General features: G+C 37.9%; 1 pseudogene; it reads right to left on the bottom strand.

Annotated features, from left to right (window-relative positions):
- Positions 1 to 14,105: 14,105 nt before the first annotated feature.
- LOC133242640 (polycomb group RING finger protein 6-like) overlaps positions 14,106 to 17,890 on the bottom strand; it is a 153,831-nt pseudogene continuing 150,046 nt past the window's right edge.

The following is a 17,890-nucleotide window of genomic DNA, read 5'->3' as shown; positions in this document are numbered from 1 at the left end:
CACACCAGGCATCCCTGTCCATCACCAACTAATAATTTAAAACTTTTTAAAATTTATTTGTCTGTGTTGGGTCTTAGTTGGGGCATGCAGGATCTTGTGTTTCAACTCATAGTCTCTCTAGCTGTGACTCAAGGGTTCCAGAACACCTAGGTTTCAGTAGCTGTGGTGTGCAGGCTTAGTTGCTCCACCACATGTGGAATCTTAGTTCTCTGGTCAGAGATTGAACCTCTGTCCTCTGCATAGTAAGGCACATTCTTAACCATTGGACCATCAGGGAAGTCTCCACATATTTAGAAGCTCTATTTTTTGGTCCATTGATATTTTTTATATAAAAGGTTGCTGTGTCTTGCTATAACTACATTATTTTCCTTTTTGCCTCTGATATTTTCTTTGCTCTGATGTCTACTTCATCTGATATCAAACACAGACACTCCTGCTTTCCTTTCAGTACTGTTTCCATGTGGTATCATTTTTTCCATACTTTTACTTTTAACTCACTATATTTGAAGTGATTTTCTTGACGACCCTAGATATTCAGGCAATATTATTTTAAATTTATTTTTTATTGAAGTAGCATTGATTTAGAGTATTACATGAGTTTCAGGTATACAACATTATATTCTACTTAGGTTGTTTCCACATCTTTGTTATTGTAAATAATAGTACAATGAACATAGGTTGCATGTATCTTTTAGAAATTGTGTTCTCATATTCTTTAGATAAAACACATAAGTGGGATAGCTATAAACAGTAATTCTATTCTTAGTTTATTGAGAAATCTCTATAATGTTTTCCATAATGGTTGCACCAATTTATATTCCCACCAGTAGTTCACCAGAGTTCCCTTTTCCTGCAACCTTGCCATCACTAGTTATTTGTTGGGTTTTGGTCGATAGGTTGATAGACATTTTGAGAAGTGTAAGGTGATATCTCATGATTTGCATTTTTTGGTGTTGAGCATCTTATCATGTGCCTATTGACCACCTGTATATCTTCTTTGTATACCTGTTTATTCAGCTGCCCTGCCCATTTTTAATTGGTTTGTCTGGTTTTTCTTTTGTTTTCTTTTGGTGTTTATTTATATGGAATATGTGTGTGTGTGTGTGTGTGTGTGTGTGTGTGTGTGTGTTCTAGAAGGTCTTCTAGAACTAATACCCCCAAAAGATATCCTTTTCATTACAGGGGACTGGAATGCAAAAGTAGGAAGTGAAGAGATACCTGGAGTAACAGGCAAATTTGGCCTTGCAGTACAGAATGAAGTAGAGCAAAGGCTAATAGAGTTTTGCCAAGAGAATGCACTGGTCATTGCAAGCACCGTCTTCCAACAACACAAGAGAAGACTGTACATAAGGACATCACCAGATGGTCAATGCTGAAATCAGATTGATTATATTATTTGCAGCCAAAGATGGAGAAGCTCTATACAGTCAGAAACGAGAATGGGAGTTGACTGTGGCTCAGATCATGAACTCCTTATTGCCAAATTCAGACTGAAATTGAAGAAAGTAGGGAAAACCACTAGACCATTCAGGTATGACCTAAATAAAATCCCTTACAATTATACAGTGGAAGTGACAAATAGATTCAAGGGATTAGATCTGATAAAGTGCCTGAAGAACTATGGATGGAGGTTCATGACATTGTACAGGAGGCAGTGATCAAGACCATCCCCAAGAAAAATAAATGCAAAAAGGCAAAATGGTTTTCTGAGGAGGCCTTACACATAGCTGTGAAAATAAGAGAACTGAAAGGCAAAGGAGAAAAGGAAAGATATACCCTTTTGAAGGCAGAGTTCCAAAGAATAGCAAGGAGAGATAAGAAACTCTTCCTCAGTGATCAATGCAAGGAAATAGAGGAAAACAATAGAATGGGAAAGACTAGAGATCTCTTCAAGAAAATTAGGGATACCAAGGGAACATTTCATGCAAAGATGGGCAAAATAAAGGACAGAAATGGTTTGGACCTAATAGAAACAGAAGATATTAAGAAGAGGTGACAAGAATACACAGAAGAACTGTACAAAAAGATCTTCATGACCCAGATAATCACGATGGTATGATCACTCATCTAGCTGGAATGCGAAGTCAAGTGGGCCTTAGGAAACATCAGTACGACAACGCTAGTGGATGTGATGGAATTCCAGTTGAGCTATTTCAAATCCTGAAAGATGATCGTGTGAAAGTGCTGCACTCAGTATGCCAGCAAATTTGGGAAACTCAGCAATGGCCACAGGACTGGAAAAGATCAGTTGTCATTCCAATCCCAAAGAAAGGCAATGCCAAAAAATGCTCAAACTACCACACAATCACACTCATCTCACATGCTTGCAAAGTAATGTCCCAAATTCTCCAAGGCAGGCTTCAACAGTACATAAACCATGAACTTTCAGATGTTCAAGCTGGATTTTAAAAAGGCAGAGGAACCAGATATCAAATTTCCAACATCTGATGGATCATCGAAAAAGTGAGAGAAGTCCAGAAAAACATCTATTTCTGCTTTATTGACTATGCCAAAAACTTTGACATGTGGATCACAACAAACTGTGGAAAATTCTGAAAGAGATGGGAATACCAGACCACCTGACCTGCCTCCTAACAAATATATATGAAGGTCAAGAAACAACAATTAGAACTAGACATGGAACAACAGCCTGGTTCCAAATCAGGAAAGGAGTATATCAAAGCTGTATATTGTCACTCTGCTTATTTAACTTATATGCAGATTACATCATGTGAAATGCTGAACTGGATGAAGCACAAGGTGAAATCAAGATTGCTACAACAAATATCAATAACCTTAGACATGCAGATTACCCCACACTTATGGCCAAAAGTGAAAAAGAACTAAAGAGCCCCTTGATGAAAGTGAAAGAGGAGCATGAAAAAGTTGGCTTAAAACTCAACATTCAGAAAACAAGATCATGGCATCTGGCCACATCACTTTATGGCAAATAGATGGGGAAACAATGAAAACAGTGACAGACTTTTTTTGGCTCCAAAATCACTGCAGATGGTGACTTCAGTCATGAAATTTAAAAACAAACAAACAAACAAACAAACAAACACTTGCTCCTTGGAAGAAAAGTTATGACCAATCTAGGCAGCATATTAAAAAGCAGAGACATTACTTTGCCAACAAAGGTCCATCTAGTCAATTCTATGGTTCTTCCATTAGTCGTGTATGGATGTGAGAGTTGGACTATCAAGAAAGCTGAGCACCGAAGAACCGATGCTTTTTAACTGTGGTGTTGGAGAAGACTCTTGAGAGTCCCCTGGACAGCATGAATATCCAACCATTCCATCCTAAAGGAAATCAGTCCTGAATATTCATTGGAGGGACTGATGCTGAAGCTGAAACTCCAATACTTTGGCCACCTCATGTGAAGAATTGACTCATTGGGAAAGACCTTAATGCTGGGAAAGATTAAAGGTGAGATGAGAAGGGGACAGAGGATGAGATGTTTGGATGGCATCATCCACTCAATGGACATGAGTTTGAGTAAACTCCGGGAGTTGATGATGGGCAGGGAGGTCTGGCATGCTGCAGTCCATGGGGTTGGAAAGAGTCAGACATGACTGAGCAACTGAACTGAACTTGTATATTTGAATACTTACCCCTTTTTGGATAAATCGTTTGCAAATATTCTCTCCTTTTTAGTAGGAAGTCTTTTCCTTTTGTTGTTATTTTCTGTCACTTGGCAAAATCTTTTTAGTTTGATGTCATGCTATTTATTTTCTTTTTCCTTTGCCTGAGGAGACATATTCAGAAAGATACTGCTATGACCAATATAAAAGATTATATGGCATGTTTTCTTCTAGGATTTTTGTCATTTCAGGTCTTATTGTAAGTCTAATTAATTTGAATTAATTTTATGTATGATGTGAGATAGTAGTCTAATTTCATTTTTTTGCATGTGACCATCCGGTTTTCCTAGCACCATTTATTGAAGAAATTATGCTTTTTTTTTTTCATTGTATGTTCTTTGCTCTTTTGTCATAATTTAATTGTCCATTACATGTGTAGGTTTATTTCTGGGCTCTGTTCTATTCCATATCTACCAATACCAAACTGATTTGACTACTATAGCTTTGTAATGTCACTTGAAATCAGTGAGGGTGATAATTCCAGATGTGTTCTTTTTTTTCTCCAGATTTCTTTGGCTGCTTGAGGTCTTTTGGAGTTCATAAAAAAATTAGAATTTTTGGTCCTTTTTTGTGAAAAATAACCTTTAAATTTTGACAGTAATTTCATTGAATCTATAGATTATATTGCATAATATGGACATTTAAACAATGTTAATTCTCATCTTTTTATGTTGTTGTGTCTCCTTCAGTTCCATTCATCAATGCCTTATAGTTTTCAGTGTATGTCTTTCACCTCCTAGGTTAAATTTATTCCTACATATTTTATTCTTTTCATTGCAACTGTAAATAGTATTGTTTATTTCATTTTCTACTAGAGATAATCGAATATTTTCTGTCTTTCATTTTGTGAAAATTTTGCATTATGTTGATTGATTTGCTCCCTTAAACCATTCTTGCAACCCTGGAATAAATTTAACTTGATTATGGTATATAATACTTATGATATATTGCATTTAACTTGATAATATATTTTTAAAGAATTTTGCATCTATGTTAATCTGGGATATTGGCTTGTAATTTTCTTTTCTTTTCTTTTTTTTTTTTTGTCTGCTATCTTTGATTTTTATATTAATGTAATTTGGGCCTCATAAAGTGAGTTAAGAAGCATTCTTTCCTCTCTAACTTTTTGGAAGTTTCAGGATGAAAGGTATTAAATCTTTGAATGTTTAGAAGAATTCATCTCTGATGGTGTCTGGTTCTGGGCTTTTGTTTTGGGAGAGGTTTTGATTACTATTTTAATATCTTAACTAGTATTTGGTTTATTCAGAGTTTTGGTTTCTTCATGATTAAGTTTGCATAATTCCAAGAACTTGTCCATTTCTAGGTTGTCCAATTTGTTAGCATACAGCTGTTCATAACATCCTCTTATAATCAGTTTATTTTGTGCTCAGTTCATTCGGTCAGTTGTGTCCAGTTCTTTGCGACCCCATGGACTGTAGCAGGCCAGGCTCTTGTGTTCATGGAATTCTCCAGCAAGAATACTAGAGTGGGTGGACATTGCCTTCTCCAGGTCATCTTCCCAACCCAGGGATTGAACCATGGTCTCCTGCATTGCTGGAAGATTCTTTACCATCTGAGCCATGAGGGAAGCCCATATCTGGGTTAGGCCATGTTAATAACCAAATTCTCTGGGTCATCTGTCTTACTAGTCTATTAAAATTCAGGAAATGTTTTTGCCTTGTTACTTCCCCCTATATCTAGAGTTGCACTATTACAATTAATTTTATATAGAGCTACTTATGTGAGGAATTGTATTAAGATATTTAGTCATCATTTATTTTGTTAGAAGATTGGTTACACATTGGATAATGCAAGAGACAACAATCTTATAAAATAGAGCATAAGTAATACAGTTATTAACATTAATAAAATCATAAATGGGGGTTTGTGCCATCACTTTCTAGAACCAAACGAACTCCCTCAAAGATCACCACGACTAGGAAGTTGATCATTTAAGGCAGAAATCTTATTTTTCATGTGGGTCATAGTTAGCATAAGAAAGGGATTCTGGAAAACAAATGTAAAAAACAGTAATATTTTAAACAAAAGTAACAAAATTATAAATCATATTTATCAGCCCTTTCAGTCCCATGTTAATTAATTCCTGTTTATCTGGATGAAGCCATTAGGTTTTCCTTTAGAGCTTTGTAATTTCTTACCCAATTCAGTGATATGATCTAAAAATCATCAGAAACATATTTGTCAGAAAATCCTTTTAATGGATCTTCATGAAGATCTTCATTTTGTAAAGTGTTCAGAATTAAATGACCGTAAATGGCAAAAAACCTAAAATGACATGGGTAAAAATCTGATTAGAGTGAAATTGACAAAGAAACTTGCCAGTTGCTCTGAGATACACCATTTTAAGATGATAGAGTTATGACTGATATAATACCAGACTGATTTTTAGAAATTCCATATAATTTTTGGAATATGTTTTAATGACATTTACCCAAGAAATATAACCAAAGAAGATTTAGTAATACTACTTGTCAATATTTAATTTAAGATGCCAAATAAACAGAATCATTATAGTATCTCACTTTGGAATGTTTCAGGGCCCTTTGAAGCATTCCAAAGTTAGCTAGAGGTCAAAAGAACTTCATTTAGAAATTAACTTGGGAAATGTTGTCAAGATATCAAAAGGTTTTAAAACACTTGGTCAAATAGGATCATATATCACTGTTAGGTATTATTTACTCACTCAGCCAAAATGACAATAAAATATTTTAAAGACAAATAAAGAAAGTTACAACATTATTTAAAACACAAAGAAAGCATTCAATGTTATCAAAAGCAGATCAATATTCCAAGAAAACTTTGTTCTCTTAAGAAAAAAGAGTTAATTAAATTCTAGTTTTGTACCAGCTTACTTTTAATCTTAAGATTTATTTATTCAATTAAATTTTATCTTGAACTTAGCCAGTCATGACCACGAAGAAACTCTGTTTTCAGGGTTCTTTTCCCACAAACTTTCTATAACTTTCTTCTTGCTTTCAGATTTTTTTCTTTGCTTTTTTTTCTTTCTCTCTCTCCAGAACAAAATTACTTTCTTTTCACTAAACAAAATGCAATTCTATTCTTTATACTTTTCTCCTTTTATACAAAGATGTTTTCCTTATTAATATAGTAGATTTGTTATCTATGTCAAGAGAAATCTTAACTTTAAAAACTTTAATTTCTAGTGAAAAGTGAGAAGTAATTATTAGATATTATATTAATGTTCTATAGATTGTCAAACATATAAATATTATTTATATTTATAAAATCATGTTTTTTATAGAAAAATTTTCAATGTGACTCCCCAAATTTTTATTCTTAGTTTTAAGTATTTTTAGTTTATCCATAAAAGGAATGCTTTGTTCAGTAATTAATGTTTCAGTATCATATTTAATTTGGGAATGATCTAGCTATTTAATAAATTTCCATCATTTAACTTTGCAAAACTCTAAAGTTTCAAGTTACCAAAAATCTGGAGAAACTATTTTTAAGTAGACATAGCATAAAGCATAGTTATTGAATGTTAGGTCCATGAATCAAAACAAATTGGAAGTGGTCTAATAGGAGATGACAACAGTGAACATCAACATTCTAGGAATCAGCGGACTAAGATGGACTGGAATGGGTGAGTCTAACTCAGATGACCATTATATCTATTCTACTGTGGGCAGGAACCCCTTAGAAGAAATGGAGTAGCCATCATACTTAACAAAAGAGTCCAAAATACAGTACTTGAATGTAATCTCAAAAATGACAGAATGATCTCTGCTTGTTTCCAAGGCAAACCAAACAATATCACTGTAATCCAAGTCTATGCCCAGACCAGTAATGCTGAAATAGCTGAAGTTGAACAGTTCTGTGAAGACGTACAAGACCTTCTAGAACTAACACCCCAAAAAAGATGTCCTTTTCATTATAGAGGACTGGAATGCAAAAGTAGAGAGTCAAGAAACACCTGGAGTAACAGGCAAGTTTGGCCTTGGAGTACAGAATGAAGCAGGGCAAAGGCTAATAGATTTTGCCAAGAGAACGCACTGGTCATAGCAAACACCCTCTTCTAACAACACAAGAGAAGACTCTACACATGGACATCACCAGATGGTCAACACCAAAATCAGATTGATTATATTCTTTGCAGCCAAAGATGGAGAAGCTCTATACAGTCAGCAAAAACAAGACCAGGAGCTGACTGTGGCTCACATCATGAACTCCTTATTGCCAAATTCAGACTGAAATTGAAGAAAGTGGGGAAAACCACTAGACCATTCAGGAATGACCTAAATCAAATCCCTTATGATTATACAGTGGAAGTGGGAAATAGATTTAAGGGACTAGATCTGATAGATAGAGTAATGAACTATGAATCGAGGTTCGTGCCATTGTACAGGAGACAGGGATCAAGAACATCCCCATAGAAAAGAAATGCAAAAAAGCAAAATGGCTGTCTGAGAAGGCCTTACAAATAGCTGTGAAAAGAAGGGAAGCAAAAAGCAAAGGAGAAAAGGAAAGACATAAGCATCTGAATGCAGAGTTCCAAATAATCGCAAGGAGAGAGAAGAAAGCCTTCCTCAGTGATCAATGCAAAGAAATAGAGGAACACAACAGAAAGGGAAAGACTAGACATCTCTTCAAGAAAATTAGAGATACCAAGGGAATATTTCATGCAAAGATGGGCTTAATAATGGATAGAAATGGTAGGGACCTAACAGAGGCAGAAGATATTAAGAAGAGGTGTCAAGAATACACAGAAATAGACATCCAGACATCCTGGAACGAGAAGTCAAGTGGGCCTTAGAAAGCATCACTATGAACAAAGCTAGTGGAGGTGATGGAATTCTAGTTGAGCTATTTCAAATCCTAAAAGATGAGGTTGTGAAAGTGCTGCACTCAATATGCCAGCAAATTTTGAAAACTCAGCAGGTTCCATAGGACTGGAAAAGGTCTGTTTTCATTCCAATCCCAAAGAAAGGCAATGCCAATGAATGCTCAAACTGCCACACAATTGCACTCATCTCACATGCTAGTAAAGTAATGCTCAAAATTCTCCAAGCCAGACCTCAGCTGTATGTGAGCCATGAATTTCTATATGTTCAGGCTGGTTTTAGAAAGTGCAGAGGAACCAGAGATCAAATTGAAAACATCTGCTGGATAATCGATAAAGCAAGAGAGTTCCAGAAAAACATCTATTTCTGCTTTATTGACTAGGCCAAAGCCTTTGACTGTGTGGATCACAATAAACTGTGGAAAATTCTGAAAGAGATGGGAATACCAGAACACCTCACCTGCCTCTTGAGAAACATGTATGCAGGTCAGGAAGCAACAGTTAGAACTGGACATGGAACAACAGACTGGTTCCAAATAGGAAAATGATTACATCAAGGCTGTATATTGTCACCCTGCTTATTTAACATAAATGCAGAGTACATCATGAGAAAAGCTGGGCTGGATGAAGCACAAGCTGGAATCAAGATTGCCGGGAGAAATATCAATAACTTCAGATATGCAGATAAAACCACCCTTATGGCAGAAAGTAAAGAAAAATTAAAGAGCCTCTTGATGAAAGTGAAAGAGGAGAGTCAAAAGTTGGTTTAGAGGTCAACATTCAGAAAAGTAAGATAATGGCATCCAGTCCCATCACTTCATAGCAAATAGATGGGGAAACAGTGGAAACAGTGGCTGACTTTATTTTTCTGGGCTCCAAAATCACTGCAGATGGTGATTGCAGCCATGAAATTAAAAGACACTTACTCCTTTGAAGGAAAGTTATGACCAACCTAGACAGCATATTAAAAAGCAGAGACATTACTTTGCCAACAAAGTTCCATCTAGTCAAGGCTATGGTTTTTCCAATGGTCATGTATGGATGTGATAGTTGGACTATAAAGAAAGCTGAGCACAGAAGAATTGATGCTTTTGAACTGTGGTGTTGGAGAAGACTCTTGAGAGTCCCTTGGACTGCAAGGAGATCTAGGCAGTCTACCTTAGAGGAGATCAGTCCTGGGTGTTCATTGGACGGAGTGATGTTGAAGCTTAAACTCCAATATTGTGGCCACCTGATGCAAAGAGATGACTCATTGGAAAAGACTGTGATGCTGGGAAAGATTGAGGTCAGGAGGATAAGGGGACGACAGAGGATGAGATGGTTAGGTGGCATCACTGACTCGATGGACATGGGCTTGGGTGGACTCCAGGTGTTTGTGATGGACAGGGAGGCCTGGCGTGTTGCGGTTCATGGGGTCTCAAAGAGTTGGACATGACTGAGTGACTGAACTGAACTGAAAAGCTTTTATTTCATTTAAATCTACTTAATTTGTTTCCAACAACCATTTTTATATTACCTGTGAAAATTTTATCAGACATTAGGCAAAGTCAGCCATCATTCCAAGGTATTTTTCTTCCTAACAAATTTTCTTAGAGATAACATGACATTATTTGACATCTAGTAAACATAAGTGCAATAAAAGTAACACATCTGTATTCATTAAACCAACAAAACAATATCAAACATTAATATTGACTATTTCCCAGTTGATGTGAATCTGTAGTTCATTTGGATAGTTTTCTATTATATTTATAATTTTTAATGTGTAATCACTTACTTTAAGGTCAGTTAAATAGAGCTCTTTTAAAATTTTAATTTTGTTAATACTATCTGAAAGTAGAAACATTATATGTATAATGTGTGTGTGTGTGTGTGTGTGTGTGTGTGTTTGTGCTGAGTCGGCTCTTCTATCCATAGAATTTTCCAGGCAAGAATACTGGAATGGGTTGCCATTTCCTACTCCAGGGAATCTTCCCTATCCAGGGATTGAACCTACATCTCCTGCATACTGTGCTACCTGGGAAGCTTGATGTATAATTTATACATAGGCATATTAATAGATATAACTAGAGATCTCACAGCTTTACTTTAGAATTTAATCATGCATTAGGTGTTACAATGTAAGCTTTCTTGTTTATAAATAATAATTGTAATAAGACCAATTTATTTGCTCAGATGACTAAAGCCTTTTACTATTAGTCAGAAAGATTTGATATTTGTGTTTGTCCTTAAATCCTTATGAAGGCTATGTATTAGATTTTGGATGAAGGAGCTTTTGCAGAAGTTTTAAAAAAGCTTCTTTTCCCCCCTTTTTTCTTTTTGGTTTCAGGTTCTACTTGATTGAGCTAATTAGGCTTAATCTCAGGTCATTGTGGGCTATGTTTATATTTCTAACTTGCAGATATATGCAAAACAAAGACAGTTACTTTAATTACCTCCAAAACTAATCATCTACAAAAAGGATATCAAGGATTGATTGCCTACACTGTGTTTAATTTGCCTCTACATCTGTGAGATAGTTAACTAAAATGGAAATCAAGAATTCTATGTTCTAGAATTTTTAATTTAAATTTTAATTTATCATGCCTTCAAAAGTTTGCACAAGGCATTCAACAAAGGCCCTCTTTCTGAGTTTACAAGTTAAACCCAGAGCAATGTACCATAGGGGCAAATAAAATCTCCATTATTGACTGTATTAGCCTATGTATATTAGCTCCCAGTTTTTATTTTATACTGTGTCGGTTTGGGTAACCTGTTGGCTTCTTTGTGTATGTTTAATTATTATTGCCTGAGGGGAAGATTTATATGCCCTGTCTTTTGTGTATGTGTGTGTGTGTAATAAAGTTTTATTGAAGTATGAAGGAGATAGAGAAAGCTTCTGACATAGGCATCAGAAGGGGGCAGAAAGAGTACCCGCTTGCTAGTGTTAACAATGAGGTTATATAATCCAAAGAATGTCTGGAGGTTGTAAAGACCTCATCAGACCTACTCCCATAATTTACATTTTAAGATAACACTGTCCTCAGGCAAGATACATCCTTGTAAAGACCAGGTATACTCCCATAATTAACATTTTAAAATAACAGAAGGTTGAATCCAAAGACTGTCCTTAGGCAGGATACATTATTGTTATATAATCCTAAGGAATGTGGAGAAAGAATAAAGTTTGTCCTTTCTTCCTCCTTGAGAATTCCAGACCCTTCTCTCCTTGGGGACCCTAGACTCCTTATCAACCTGCCTAGGAAATGATTCTCTCATTCCCCCCTTTTCTTTTAGGAGAATTATGTTGCCTAGGGAAAAGGGGCGTCGTTCTCATTCCATAACTGCTTCCGAGCTGACAAGGGGTGTTGTCCCTAAATTGGTGAGGCAACATATTCTCCTAATCCTCATATTGAGGATATCTGATCCAGGGGCCCCAAATAGTAGCTGGAGGAAGCTACAGCAGTAGCAGGAGTTTGAGCAACCATTTGTAACTTAAAAGCTTTCATGCAGCTAGAAACAAATCCAGTTATACAATTACAGATGCAGGGAGCAAACAGCAAGAACAAAACAACCAGAATTATTGTAATTAAGATAGTTGTCCACCATGGGGAACTAGTTAACGTTTCCCAAAGTGAAGCAATTGAGGCTTCAGGAGTATCCATGGCCCTAATCATCTTGTTCAACCCTGTCTTATAATACCAGGCAGGAGAAAGATTCCCCAGGGAGACATAATGTCTATCACACAATATAATTAAGCAAAAGAGAGGTAACTATCTTATACAAGGCCCATTTAAAGATACCATGAGAATAATCAAGACAGCAGACTAGTAGGATGTGAAGCTCACCTTCTCCCCCAGATACATGAAAAATACATCTATATGTAGAACAGTTCTCATGGGGTATCTACTGAACACTGGCAGAAGATCTCAGGCTGCTGAAAGGGCAAGAAAATCTCCGTGTAACTGGGTAGGCAAAAAAGTAAAAAAAAAAATCAGGACAGAACCTGTGCCCCTAAGAAGGAGCTGTGAGAGAATAAAGGTTCCTGAATCCTGGAAGGCCCTTCACTGGTAGGGAGATCAGCCAGGACAGAAGGGGAGCCTCAGAGCATGAGAGGAGAATGCAGCAGATTATTTGTGGCAGCAAGACCAGAGGAAGAACAGAACAGTCAGTGCCACTGCCCTGCACTCCCCAGCCTGAAATACGCTACCACCACTGTGGGCAGGGGCTGGATGCTGGAATTCAGAGTTTGGAGATCAGAACTGGGAAGAGGACTGGAGTTGGCTGTGTGGAAATAGCCTCAGTGTGGGGGTTGCTGGAATCCATTATGACCACAGCTGAGAGTGTACACGGAGGAAGCCTGGGTTACTTACAGGCTAGTCACCACTGTTTGAGGGTTGCATGAAGAGACAGGAGGGACTCCTGATTGTAGCCCTTTTCTCAGTGAGTGCACTCACAGAGGACTGGACACTGCCTGCACAGGCTTCAGGGGTGGGGTATCAAGCTGCCACCACTATCCACCTAGATGCCTGGAGTGTTTGTGAGTCCCTGATGCATCCCTCCTGGAGCCCAGGAGTATTCATGACCCACCCCTCTACTACCCACTCAGACACCAAGAGTGGTCCCAAGATGCCATCACCACCCTCACAGTCTCCAGAAGTGGTCAGGAACCACCTTCAGGGTTGTACCTGAGCCACCCCTGCCTCTGAGAACCTCAGGACCAGGAAACAGCTACCATATCTACACACCTCCTATCAAGGGAATAACAACTAACACACACTGAGGAAAGAAGTGATAAGCATCCATACTAAAAACAGTCCTCACACCAAATATATTAAACCTACACAAAGATACCCCCACATATAAATAACCCTCCAAGACCACAGTAGATAATTATTTCTCCTAAAGTCACAGAATAAGAGAATATAAGTAAAATGGAGAAACAGAGGAACCACTCCCAATTAAAAGATCAAGAGAAAGATTAAAAAGGACACTATATAATAATGCTAAATGCTAAATCACTTCAGTCGTGTCCGACTCTGTGTGACCCCATAGACGGCAGCCCACCAGGCTCCCCGTCCCTGGGATTTTCCAGGCAAGAACACTGGAGTGGGTTGCCATTTCCTTCTCCACTGTATGAAAGTGAAAAGTGAAAGTGAAGTCGCTCAGAAAGTGAAGTCGCTCAGTCGTATCCGACTCTAAGCAACCCCATGGACTGCAGCCCACCAGGCTCCTCCATCCATGAGATTTTCTAGGCAAGAGTACTGGAGTGGGGTGCCACTGCCTTCTCTCTATATATAATAAAAGGATCCATACAAGAAGGGGATTTTACACTTGTTAATATCAGTCAGTTCAGTTGCTCAGTCATGTCCGACTCTGCAACCCCATGAACTGCAGCATGCCAGGACTCACTATTGCCAACTCCTGGATTTTACTTAAACTCGTGCCCATTGAGTTACTGTTAATATATGTAATATATATCTTGTTAATATATATGGACCTAATATAGGAAGACCCAAATACATAAAACAAATAGTAACAGACATAAGGAGAGAAATGTTGGTGTTTTTTAAGAGGTACATTTAGGTACATATAGGAAGACCCAAATCCATAAAACAAACATAGAGGTACATATAGGAAGACCCAAATACATAAAACAAATGGTAACAGACATAAGGAGAGAAATTTTGGTGTTTTTTAGGAGGTACATTTTGTAATTTAACAAAGCCTGGCTTTAAATTTTCAGTTCAAAAGCACACATTTTCCAAAAGGATGACTGCAAAACTGATGCCATTGAAGAGAGCAGAATCTGAACCAACTGGAAAGTGGTGTGGCTCCATGAAGACAAACAGTAACTAACTGATTTACCTCGATTAGGAAACAAAATCAATGTCAAAGTATCTGAAATCATAAAAATTCAATGCTTTACAAATTTTCCCCATGAGCTATGGAAGCTTTTTACATGTAGTCTCTAGTAAAACAGATGCATTCTATCATTCCAAGTTGTATTTATAAATCCATGATTCTTTTTGCTGAAAATAGATCAGTTATGTCTCAAACAGCACAAAGTGATAGCAATTACACGTTTCATGAAAATCTTTGGTGAGACTGCAATCCTGCAGAAGTGTCTTATTTTGTTTCCCTTCTACTGTTAGATACCGTTAGAATCATCCAAGTAATTTTCAAAAAAGAAACCATAAGTCCATAATGAAGGATCAGCAGACCATCCTGCATTGCTGCATCACCTATTACATGTCATGTTTCCTTTAGAGTTTGATACTCTCTAACAAATGATCACCACAGATGATATCTACCTGACAAGCTGAATCAAGACACATTTTTCTTTTTCTTCTGAGGAATTTTCCTACATGTCCAATAGTTGCTTCTTGCAAAATTCAGACAAACTTCTTTTCCAGTGGCTTAAAATGTCCTGTGCCTTCATCAACACCAATAAACTTTAGTAATAAAGACATATCAAGTTCAGGTGGAATAGGAAACATTCATTTTAAGACTTTTTAAGTTTTTCTTTTGTTTGAAAGGACTGGCTGTGGAACAACAGCTTTAGGTGTTTCTAGACCCCTTTCTTTATAGAAATCATGCATTTGCTTTTTTCTCTTAGACTGATCACTAATTTGTACACTATGTCTTGTAACACTTGGTCCAACCTTATGTGGTAAAGACGTTGTGTCTGATGTACTACTATGTTGTATTTTGGACATCTGTTGCTATAGCAAATGTGTCTTACAATGCAGTTTTTACAAAATGTATGAAGACATTTTGTTATGGTAGTTGCATTTATTAAGTAACCTTTGCAAATGGAACACAAGATATATGGGGCTGGCTCAGAGAGATTAATCAGGTGCTCCTCCTCCTTCTGAGCGTCTGGCTGGCACCACTTCAGCCTCAGCAGGAAGTGATTCATCTCTTCCTCCTGTTCTTCCTCTTCAAGGTCCTCATCCTCTTCCAATTCCTCATCGCCATTCTTGAAGCCTCCCCTCAAGCAGCCGAGGCTGCACCCAGGCTGCAGTTCAAGCAGGGAAAAGGGAGTCTGAGCAGCCTGGAGCCCCTGTCTTGGGCAGAAGTGGCAGGCCCTCCTCATCTACTTGGGGCTCTGGAGTGAGGGCAGGAGGGGGGATGGAAGGTGGGGGCAGCATGGCTGTGACTCCCTGGGCCATGGCAGCACCGTTGTTGTCTGCAACTACTACAGGGATCCCCTCCAGGCCAAAAGTAGAGTGATCAAATTTCTTAATAACAGCTATTTTAAATTACAAAAGTTGGATCATCATATTCTGTTGATAGCTTACCATGAACAATGTCAGATTCATGATCTCCAAAGAAGACTTAGCTTTGGGACCACGGACCAGGCTTGATCACTCAAGAGCTTTTATGTAGCAGGGTTTTATTAAAGTATAAAAAGGGACAGAGAAAGCTTCTGACATAGACATTAGAAGTGGGTTGGGAGTGCCCCCCTTCGCTAGTCTTAACAAGGAAGTCATATACTTTTAAAAATGGTTATTACAATAAATCAAAAGAATGTCTCGAGGTTGTAAATATCTTAGTAGACCCACTCCTACAATTCATATTTTAAGGTGATCAGTTCAGTCGCTGAGTCCTGTCTGACTCTTTGTGACGTCATGAATTGCAGCATGCCAGGCCTTGCTGTCCATCACCAACTCCTGGAGTTCACTCAGACTAACGTCCATCGAGTCAGTGATGCCGTCCAGCCATCTCATCCTCTGTCGTCCCCTTCTTCTCCTGCCCACCATCCCTCCCATCATCAGAGTATTTTCCAATGAGTAAACTCTTCACATGAGGTGGCCAAAGTACTGGAGTTTCAGCTTTAGCATCATTCCTTCCAAAGAAATTCCAGGGCTGATCTTCTTCAGAATGGACTGGTTGGATCTCATTGCAGTCCAAGGGACGCTCAAGAGTCTTCTCCAACACCACAGTTCAAAAGCATCAATTCTTCAGTGCTCAGCTTCCTTCACAGTCCAACTCTCACATCCATACATGACCACTGGTAAAACCATAGCCTTGACTAGACAGACCTTTGTTGGCAAAGTAATGTCTCTGCTTTTCAATATGCTATCTAGGTTGGTCATAACTTTCCTTCCAAGGAGTAAGCCTCTTTTAATTTCATGGCTGCAGTCACCATCTGCAGTGATTTTGGAGCCCAAAAGAATAAAGTCTGACACTGTTTCCACTGTTTCCCCATCTATTTCCCATGAAGTGGTGGGACCAGATGCCATGATCTTCGTTTTCTGAATGTTGAGTTTTAAGCCAACTTTTTCACTCTCCTCTTTCATTTTCATCAAGAGGCTCTTTAGTTCCTCTTCACTTTCTGCCATAAGGGTGGTGTCATCTGCATATCTGAGGTTATTGATATTCTCCCAGCAATCTTGATTCCAGCTTCTGCTTCTTTCAGCCAAGCATTTCTCATGATGCACTCTGCATATAAGTTAAATAAGCAGGGTGACAATATAGAGCCTTGACGTACTCCTTTTCCTATTTAGAACCAGTCTGTTGTTCCATGTCCAGTTCTAACTGTTGCTTCCTGACCTGCATATAGGTTTCTCAAGAGGCATGTCAGGTGGTCTGGTATTCCCACCTCTTGAAGAATTTTCCACAGTTTATTGTGATCCACACAGTCAAAGACTCTGGCATAGTCAATAAAGCAGAAATAGATGTTTTTCTGGAATTCCCTTGCTTTTTTGATGATCCAGCAGATGTCGGCAATTTGATCTCTGGTTCCTCTGCCTTTTCTAAAACGAGGTTGAATATCTGGAAGTTCACGGTTCAGCTTTGCTAAAGCCTTGCTTGGAGAATTTTGAGCATTACTTTACTAGCGTGTGAGATGAGTGCAATTGTGCAGTAGTTTGAGCATTCTTTGACATTGCCTTTCTTTGGGATTGGAATGAAAACGGACCTTTTCCAGTCCTGTGGCCACTGCTGAGTTTTCCAAATTTGCTGGCATATTGAGTGCAGCACTTTCACATCATCATCTTTCAGGATTTGAAATAGCTCAACTGAAGTTCCATCACCTCCACTAGCTTTGTTCGTAGTGATGCTTTCTAAGGCCCACTTGACTTCACGTTCAAGGATGTCTGGCTCTAGGTGCATGATCACACCATCGTGATTATCTTGGTCTTTAAGATCTTTTTTTGTACAGTTGTTCTGTGTATTCTTTCCACCTCTTCTTAATATCTTCTGCTTCTGTTAGGTCCATACCATTTCTGTCCTTTATCAAGCCCATCTTTGCGTGAAATGTTCCCTTGGTATCTCTAATTTTCTTGAAGAGATATCTAGTCTTTCCCATTCTGTTGTTTAAGATGATAGGATTAAAACTAACAATAGAAATATCTTGCCAGAACAACTCCCGTAATATACATTTTAAGAGAACAGGATTAGTCAGAAGGTTTTCAAGAAGGAGAGACTGTCCTCAAGC

This window comes from Bos javanicus, chromosome X, assembly GCF_032452875.1.
Source record: "Bos javanicus breed banteng chromosome X, ARS-OSU_banteng_1.0, whole genome shotgun sequence".
NCBI lineage: Eukaryota > Metazoa > Chordata > Mammalia > Artiodactyla > Bovidae > Bos > Bos javanicus.
The sequence above is the reverse complement of the archived record's forward strand: the minus strand, read 5'-3'. Positions and strand labels throughout refer to the sequence as shown.